Source organism: Mus musculus, chromosome 10 (assembly GCF_000001635.26).
Source record: "Mus musculus strain C57BL/6J chromosome 10, GRCm38.p6 C57BL/6J".
Taxonomy (NCBI): Eukaryota; Metazoa; Chordata; class Mammalia; order Rodentia; family Muridae; genus Mus; species Mus musculus.
Genome location: NC_000076.6, coordinates 50,168,498 through 50,178,236, shown reverse-complemented (window position 1 = coordinate 50,178,236; position 9,739 = coordinate 50,168,498). Strand labels below are relative to the sequence as shown.

At 36.6% G+C, this 9,739-nt stretch overlaps 1 pseudogene; it reads left to right on the top strand.

The window, feature by feature from the left end:
• The first annotated feature begins 6,887 nt into the window (after nucleotides 1–6,887).
• Nucleotides 6,888–7,059, top strand: Gm51833 (annotated as a pseudogene).
• The last annotated feature ends 2,680 nt before the right edge of the window (nucleotides 7,060–9,739 follow it).

Below are 9,739 nucleotides of genomic sequence, written 5' to 3'. Positions count from 1 at the left end.
CCATGGAAGAGAGAGGCTCCCAGGACCCAATGGTGATGGCATTAACCAAAATATCCATCCAGGGTAAATACAACCTGTAGAGTCTACCTCCAATAGATAGGCTTAGCCTCCAGTGGAAGGATGGGGCCAGCCATCCATCTCAAAATTTTACCTCAGAAATATTCCTGTCCAAAGGAAAGAAGAGACAAAAACTTGAACAGAAGGAAAAGCTATCCAGAGATTCCCACCATCTAGGGATCCATCTCAACTGCAGACACCAAACCTGGCATTATTGCTGATACCAAGAAGTGCTTGCTGACCTAAGCCTGATATGGCTTTTCCCTGGGAGGTTCTACCAGCACCTGACCAATACAGATGCAGATACTCACAGCCAACCATCAGAGGACGTCTGGGGACCCCAATAGAAGAGCTAGGGGAAGGATTGAAGGAGCTTAAGGGGATTGCTACCCTGTAGGGAGAACAATATCAACTAACTGGACCACCTAGAACTCCCAGGGACTAAACCAACAACCAAAGAGCATACATGGAGAAAGCCATAACTCTAGATACATATGTAGCAGAAGATGACCTTATCTGACATCAATGGGAGGGGAGGAAAGCTTAATGCCCCAGTGTAAGGGGATGCTAGAGGGGTGAGGCAGGAGTTGGTGAATGGGGTGGAGGAGCACCCTCATAGAGGCAAAGGGGAGCGGGGAGAGAGGAAAGGAATGTGGGGAGGTTATAGAGGGGTAACTAGGAAGGGAGATATCATTTGAAATGTAAACAAATAAAATGATTAATGAAAAAATATGATATTTCTGGAAACTTTGAGATTTTGGAGGATTACTGCAAAGCAAGGCAGAGAAATGTCACCAGCTCCTTTGAGAAGAATCAGCTCCTTTTAGATACAAAATGAACAAGGAAGGCTCTGCAGGGAAATGAGATAAAGCAGGCAGCCAAAGGCTGGTAGGAGAGGCCAGATCTTTGGGGAACAGAGCTAATAGTGAACATATTATTATTATATTGCATGTTGAAGAATGTATTTTATTACATTTCAGACTTTTACTGAAATGTAATATCTGTCTGTCTGTCTATCTATTCTGTCTCTCTGTCTCTGTCTCTGTCTCTCTCTCTGACATAGTATACATGGAGATACCAGAACAAGTTGCAGAAATTGTTTTTCTCCTTCTATCATATGAGTTTCAGAAATTGAACTCAGGTCACACAGGCTTAGCAGCAAGTGCTTTTTGCCATTTCACTGTCTTCCAGGTTTGAGTTTAACAGAAAAATATGATTTTTTTTCTAAATATTTAGTCACTTATTATATGTAAGTACATTATAGCTGTGTTCAGACACCCCAGAAGAGGGCATCAGGTCTCATTAAAGATGATTGTGAGCCACCATGTGGTTGCTGGGATTTGAACTCAGGATCTTCGGAAGAGCAGTGCTTTTAACTGCTGAGCCATCTCTCCAGACCAAGATGATTTTTTTTTTAGCCAAAAATTGTAGTTAGAATTCTAAGACTCAATGGCTCTTGAGTGCTCAGATATAAATGAGGCAACTATACCATCCCTTCTGAGACTCAAGGTGCATCATGAAAAAGGTGATATAAAGATTGTAAGAGTTGGGGGATAGGTAGGAGTCCTGTAAATTGTCATCTTCTGGATAAAACATCAGTGATGTACTCATGAGCTTGCAGCCATTATGGCTATGTCAAAAAATAATAAGGCATGAAAGTAGAAGGGAGACTAGTTAGAAAGAAGAGAGTGTGTTCCAGGAAAGGGAGGGAGATAAGGGAGGGTAACAGTATGCTTAAAATACATTGCAAAGAGGTCTAAAATTGTCAAATATTTTAACTATTCATCAAAATAGTAGTTAATTAAAACACACACACACACACACACACACACACACACACACACACACGCTAGAAATTTTCAAAAGCAGTCAAGAGTGCCAGGTAGAAAGAAGGGGTTCTTTGCAGAATTAAGCAAGAAAACCAGGATATGATTTATGGGTCAGGCAAATACTTGAAGTTTATAAAATAACTATACCATTATCTTAAGACAGAGGCATCAGTGAATGCAAAATTCAAAAGCCTTAAAGTAGGGTGAACTCAGCAAGTTCAGATACCATAAGGGAGATCATTGTTCCTTAGGTAGAGTGAATTGAATAAGAGTCAGGGTTAGCAAGCTAGACATGAGCTGTAGCATGCAGGGATTTATAGGCTTTTAAAAAGGCTTTTATTCAGTGTGAAACTGAGATATATTGCAAGGTTTTGAAGAAAGAGGTATTGTTTAACTAAGGTTTTTGCAAGACTCATCTAGGTATTCTTGGTGATAGTCTATGCAGATGGAGATAGGAGAGTAAGAAGAGGTTCTATCCATAAACTTGTTAGAAGGTTGTGCAGTGATGTTGGCAATAGATGCTTGTGACTCAGATTGGGTTACTGACAGCAGAAAGGATCTTTCCATCATCTGAGGTATATTTGTGATGAGAATGTTTTTAAACAACCCTGGGGTTGTCTTATAGAGATTCTAGGACTTTTGGCATATTACCCTCACTTTGGTGTTGTCTAGTCTGAGTCCAGCTTTTTAATAATCAGCTGAACAAACAGTTCTAATTCTTTCCAGCTGCTCTAAGCAGCACATGGAATTATTTAATGATGTACTTGACCTTATAAGCAAACTGAACGGAGGCAGAGGATGGCGGGGCTCGAGCATGAGTATCCTCTTAGAAGATGATTCTCCGGGTAAGAAATGAGTATAAGCAATGGAAGGGAAACCCTCCCTATAAGAAGATGCCTTTGCCAGTTGACAGAGCTTTGTTTACAGGTTGGACCTCTTTGCTCCCTTTGAAGTATTTTATTTACTTATCCCTGTGTCTGGACATTTCTTCTTCATCAATAATTCTTAGGTAAAAGGAGTTGCTAAAGCTATAAGCATCATATTTCAAGAAATTTCTTGTCCAAACCTTACATTTGGAATTTTGCCACATGAGTAGTAAAGTCTTAAAAATTATAAGCATCATTTTTTTTCTCAGAGAAAGTCTCTGGCTATTTTTTCCATGATGAAAACATTAAGGCATTCCTCTGTGTTATTAGCTTGTTTGATGCCTTTGGAAGGAGCATCACTGACAGACCTGACTCACAATCTTCTGAGCCTTACTTTCCATACTGCAACACAACACTGTAGTCTAGTTTTTATTTGTTGAGACTTCTAGCCACAATTATCAAGACTAAATCCAATTTAGTATGAAAATAAGTCTATTGGATGATAAGTTACAGAATTACTAGAAATACTAAATAATTAAGTGTACAAATGGCTTGGGACATACCCTGCATTTGTCCTAATGGACTTACTCTATATTTTATTGTAGAACATATTTCTATTTAAAATATTAACTATGACTTAGAAATTCCTTTTTCTTAAAAAGATAATTTAAATTTAATTTTCCTGAATGTATCTGTGTGGGTCAAGAGCATGCCCAGTACCTGTAGAGGCAGAAAGAGGGCATTGGACATCCTGAAACTGTTGCTGCCTCTGGTTGTGGGCTACTGTGTTTTGGAACTAGAAAACAAACCTAGATCTTTTGCAAAAGTAGCAAGTGCTGTGTACTGCTGAGCCATCTCACTTGCCACAGCCTGGATATTCTTATGTAATGAAAGTGTATCTCTTTCACAGTTATATGTTAAAGCCCAACTCTCTCAGTGTAGTACAATAGCTCAGATTAAGAATTCTGGAGCCAGTCTGTTGGTGTCAGCCACTAGTATGATTCCAACTTGCCTGGACAATTAAGAAGATTCAGGGCTTTGTTATGTGTACAGTGGTGCCCATAGCAGGGTATGCACAGTACAGAAGGAAAGCCATCATGTTTGTTATTATACTGTAGCTGTGAGAAGGCATAGTTATTTTTTGTCTCATTTTTGTAGGGCCCTGGAATAATTTTAAGACACTAAAATGATGAAATCAGCATGATAAACCATTTAAATGGTTTATGCCAAACTTTAAGGATTTTTATTTTTCATGCTGGTAAACTTATGTATTTCTGATTCATGCATCCATTCATCTATTCATTCATTTGTGTATATACAAAGGTAAGAAGAAAACTTTGGGAGTAGGTTTTAGTTTTCCACAATTTGGGTTCTAGGAATTAAACTGATACCAACAGGCTTAAAAGTAAACGTGTTTACCCACTGAGCAATATCACTGTCTCTTATTCTTTTCAAATGGGACTTTGATGGCTCCCAATTAAGAATACTTGTTCCTGCAGAGGACCCAGGATCAGTTTTCATCACCCAAATAATGGCCTACCACAATCGTCTATAAGCTAGTTCTTGATGATCTAATGTCTTCTGCTCTCCCCAGAAATCAGGCTTGTATATGATACATATACACACAGGTAGACAAAACACTAGTACATATAAAAAAATTATTGAATGGACCCTGGAGCTTTTTCATGCCCTAAGTGGTGACCACTGTAAACAGTGTAATTTCTTCCTAATTCTATATTTTAAGTAGTCTATTTTCTCCCTTACCTTCATATAGCAACATACTATCTTAAACAAATCAAACATACATTAAAATCTTATGAATTTTATAATGTATGTCCTTATTTCTAGGCCAGATTCTAGAAATAATATTGTAATAATCCTACTATGTCCATCATATATTTTGTTATAATAGAGGAGCAGAAAACACAGGGCCTTTCAGGCCTCTTTTCTGGCTTGCATTTGTATTACAGAATTGGTTATAAAACTCCTCCCTAGTTTCTTTATTTTTTAAAATATGAATAAAAATATTGACTTAAACATCTTGGGAAAGTTAAATGAGATGACTAGGAGTATATTACTTTTTCTCTTTGTATTATTTATTGCTATAATGTTTTAAATAATTGTGCTGTGGATAAGAGGCCTTCCTTGAGTATTTTGCTTTTAAGGACCATAAAAGAAATTGACACAACATATTAAAATGCTCATGATGAAAACTAGGCCTGTGGTGATATTATGAACTAATACTCAGATTCTGTTAGTTTTTTTCTCTGCAGATTCAAGTTAGTGATTTTAGTTGCTGATGTTTTGTAGCTTTGCATATAGGTCAACTCTTTACCACGGAACTATGGCCCCAGTAACAAGTTACAATTTTTATTTTTCATTTATTTTGAGATAGTAGTGTTAAGTCCCTCTGCTTTTTTTCCTGGCATAGGATTCACATTTTTTTCTTTCTTTTTCTTTTTTTTTTTTGGTTCAATCTTAGAAACATTGCTTTTTGTGCTCTTCTATTATTTTAATGTATTATTAGCCTTAAGTACTCTACTTTAAATTTTACCTTTCCTTTATACCAAACTATTAATCGACAAATAATTGAATTCAAATGGCTAATTAGAAGGCCACCATTATTATTAGAAATTTAGTTTTAATTAATGCTTAGTGAACTTCTTTGAATGGTTTGTTGTTTTCTGATTTCTGGGATATATGAATGTTCACACTTCCATATTTGTTTAGATGCCTCATAAATATTTAAATCATAAGTAGTGATTGATCACTGTTTTTTAGTTATCAGCAAATCATAAGCTCTAATTTCTAATCATTTTATACCCTCAAATTATAAAAAATATTTTGCATCTAAACAAATAAATACATCCCGCATTTATGAAATTACCAGAGCCCCAAATCCAAGAAGTTATAAAGATAAAAAAACCCATCAGGTCCAGACCTCTCAAAGCTAATGCCAGTGACCTTCCTGACTCTTCAGGATAGGCAAGGCTGAGGAAACAAAGCTGTGATGCGTCCTGGTGGGGGAATCTGAATGTGGGTTCTAGAAACTTCTTGCTTTCTCTTATGTCCACATAAAACTTGTTCCAATCAAACAAAGAATAATATCTAGAATATGAAAATAACTATTAAAGGCAATAATAAGAACAACCAATTTATTTCAAGTGTGATAATGTATTTGAATATATGTTTCACAAAGAGATATTGATGACAAATAAGATTGTACAATTAATTTATTTTTAATTTATTATTAATGTACTGCAAATTTATACTTAGATTCTACTATATGATCACTAGAATGGTTAAGATGCAAACAAGAAATGTGGCAATAGTAAGTGTTATCAAAAATAGAAGAGTTGAGATATTTTTCTGTTTGCGTGCTGTATATTGAGTAAAAGCACACAACATAACTGTGAGTTACAACTTTATCCCTGCAGTTTGAACTCCAGTACACTGCTGATCAGAGATTCAAAATACCGCAAACACCGTGAAAAAACACTAGGACATTGATTGTGAGGTGGAATGGATGCTTACTATATTCCCACCATTCCAAATTTTAAAGAATTCATTCAAGAGAAAGCATATAATAATAGCTATAATGTCTTTTTTTGTAATAGTCAAAACTGGGATAACTCAAATGTTCTTCAGCTGGGGGATGGATGTCCAAACTACAGTCTATCCGTAAAATGAAACAGTTCTCAGACAAACTGGGAAATGGACTATAGAAGCATGTAGCGATGTGTTGATATCTAAGACAGTAATCCTGTTGAGTGAAAGCTAGTTTGAAATAACTATGTATTAGATGATTGATTTATATGACACATAAAAAATGGAACACACCAGGGCAGAATCAAATCAGTCTTGTCTGGTAACAGGAAGAGAGGGAGAAATCAAACAGGGGCATGAATAGAATTCATGGGAATAGGGGCATAGATTTGTTTTGCTTGTTGTATTGGATAAAGGGTATACAATTATACACATTTTAAGGACAGATAACACTGATAATAGAATTGTACCTTTAAAATGTAAATTGTACCTGCTACATCAACAAACAAGACTAAAAGAATCAAATAGTCTATAGTTTAAGAAATTCTATAAGGCTAGCAGTGATGGCATAGCATAGAATCCACATACCATTGCTTCCTGGTCTTTTTGCTAAGATCAAGCATAGTATCTGTTCTTATCAGTTTAATAACACACACATGCTAAGTGTTGTCTTGAAGCAAAACATTTGAAACAGGCAACTCATGAGATTTAGTTTTCTCTTGAATGTAGTGCTAATAACATTCATATTTAGGAGACAATATTTATTAAGGGACTGTTAAGACAACAGTATGTAAATTCCTTGTTTGTTGAGGCTTCTGGTCAATATCCTGTAGGGAGTGTTCTTTGCTGTGTTATGCTGTATTTCAGGATTAAAATTACAGCCCACATGATTCTCAGGTTTAACCATGAAAGTGGACACATTGTATTCCAGGGTCTATTTTCCATGGTAATGTTGTACCTCTGTCATGTAAGAGTCAGTAGTTCCAGATTAAAGTAACTTTGATGTTTATCTTTGCACGATTTTGGAGTACTTCACAACTTTCCAAAACTGTATTTCTTATATTTTTGGTTGTGAGCCTAGCCTCTAATGGCTGAGCCATCTCTCCAGCCCCAAAACTGTATTTCTTAATAGTGTTCTGGTATAATAGTTAACTTGGACTTACATGGTTTTGCCATTGAATAATTTGTAACGTACAAGGTTTGATGAAAAGCAAGACTAATCATCTTGGTTCCCATAAGTGAGAAGGGCAGTATGCAAAACTGTGAGTTACCAATCTACCTGGCACATACAGTCCCATGCTGTTAGTTCCCAGTACTACAAAGTGTATAGACTCACAGTCTGTAGCTGCAAACACACAATAAATGTGCTGATCGGTAGTGCTCCCACAAAGCATACCAGGGAAAGATAAGATCTAGGGTGCTTTCCTGTTCTCCAGGCTTGCAATACCTTTACTAATATTATTTTTTTAAGATATGGTTGGCAGTATTGAAGTATATCTTTATCAATAATCTCAATCATACTGGATGAAGGGTTTTTCAACTCCACTGGTCTTCCTGTTAAATAGTTATATATACATTAGATCTACATACAAATAAGGTCATACTGTAAGCTTAGGGTTTAAGACCTAGATATATGGATTCTGTAGTTACTAAATTCATCAATAAAACCTATATTCTCACATATGAAATGATGTCTGAGGATAGAGGTAGGAATATCAGGCAAAGCCAGAGACCATGAATGCAGACCACTATGATGTCAAAACACCAGCAAGACAGCATTGCCTTGACTTTGTATTTAGAGGAGGATGTTAAATTTATTTTGCAATCATAGCTACGCACAAATAAGGTGAGATTTCTGTCACCAGTGACAGCAAATTCCTATTTTCATTTCTTTCTTAATTAAGTGATTCTTTCAGGAATTAAGGGTAAAGAACAGATATTTCTGCTGAAAGATCAATAGCCAATACTCAGGTTTCAGCATTTCCTTTGTTCCAATAGGATGATGGAATGATGGATTTATACTTTCAGAAACAAATTCTATCCTGTAAGAATATGCTATCTCCAAATGCTTCCTGTGTCTATGCTCTTATTATCACTAGCTCTAGCCATTCACTCTTTTCTCCTTTCTTGTTTTTACAGCATGTTGTAGAATTGGTCCTCTGAGGCAAGTGTTAGATGAAAACACACAGGAAAAGGGATTTAGGGAGGCTCACACACTAGATAGAAATGTCAGCCAAGCCTCTGCTTCTTTCTCGGTTGGCACATTCTCTGGTGTGCTTCATTCCACTGATTTATTTTTCTCTGCTGTATTTATGGTAGATGTTAGTTTGCCTTTTTACTTATTCTCACTACCAATATTTAGAAATAGCATTGTCTTCTTTTTCTCATCCAATAATTAGTTTAAAAATAATCTCCCACTTCATGTCTTGTCGTTATCTCTGCACATCTTTCCTTTCTTTTCACTTCAGACATTTTGAACTCAGCAGGAGAAACTAAATACTGCTTTTGGTGTCATTGTAACGCCACAGACAGTGGTGATTACTCTCCAGGTTAGATGAAAACTGAAGGTTCCGGTGAGCTATTCTCAGTCGCTAGGTACAAATAGAATCATATGCTGTTTCAGGTCTGGCCTCAGGCGGCTGGAGTCACTGAAGGTCATTCAGCTGAAGGAGAAGCCTCTCTGGAGTCTCACTGTGCCTGGCATTCAATTAAGTTTTTCTGGATCTGTACCTCGCAAAAGCAAGCTTTGTGTTCCTTCTCTGTGAAGCAGAACACATAACTGGAAGCTGGTCCATGTTGAGGAATTTGGTATTTCTAAACAAAGACCACATTGGTCTTCTAGACTAAAGGTTAGGAACCAGACAATTGATTGGACAAGGCACCAAATACATACATAGATAGTTTCATGAACATTTGCAGGGAAGGGAGACAAAGCAAGCAGTTAGCCATTTCTTGTTTGTTCGATTTACATCCTTCTGGAGCATCAGACTCTCCATTCAAAATGACGTAAAATCTAAAGTGAGTATCTTTGATGTTATATATATATGTGTGTGTGTGTGTGTGTATATATACATATATATATATATATATATATATATATATATACTCCTGAATTTTTTTCGTGTTACTGAGAATGTTTTAAAAAAGGCTTCCTACAGTCACATAAAATATCTTACACTCTCAATTTCTAGAAGACATTACTAAAGTGATCAAGAGAGATAAGTGGGACAGTAGATAGGGATCCAGATTATGTTCTATAGAAAACAATAGCTCACAGGGCCCCCAATGGAGGAGCTAGAGAAAGTAACCAAGGAGCTAAAGGGGTCTGCAACCCTATAGGTGGAACAACAATATGAACTAACCAGTACCCCTCGGAGCTCATGTCTCTAGCTGCATATGTATCAGAAAATGGCCTAGCCGGCCATCAGTGGGAAGAGAGGC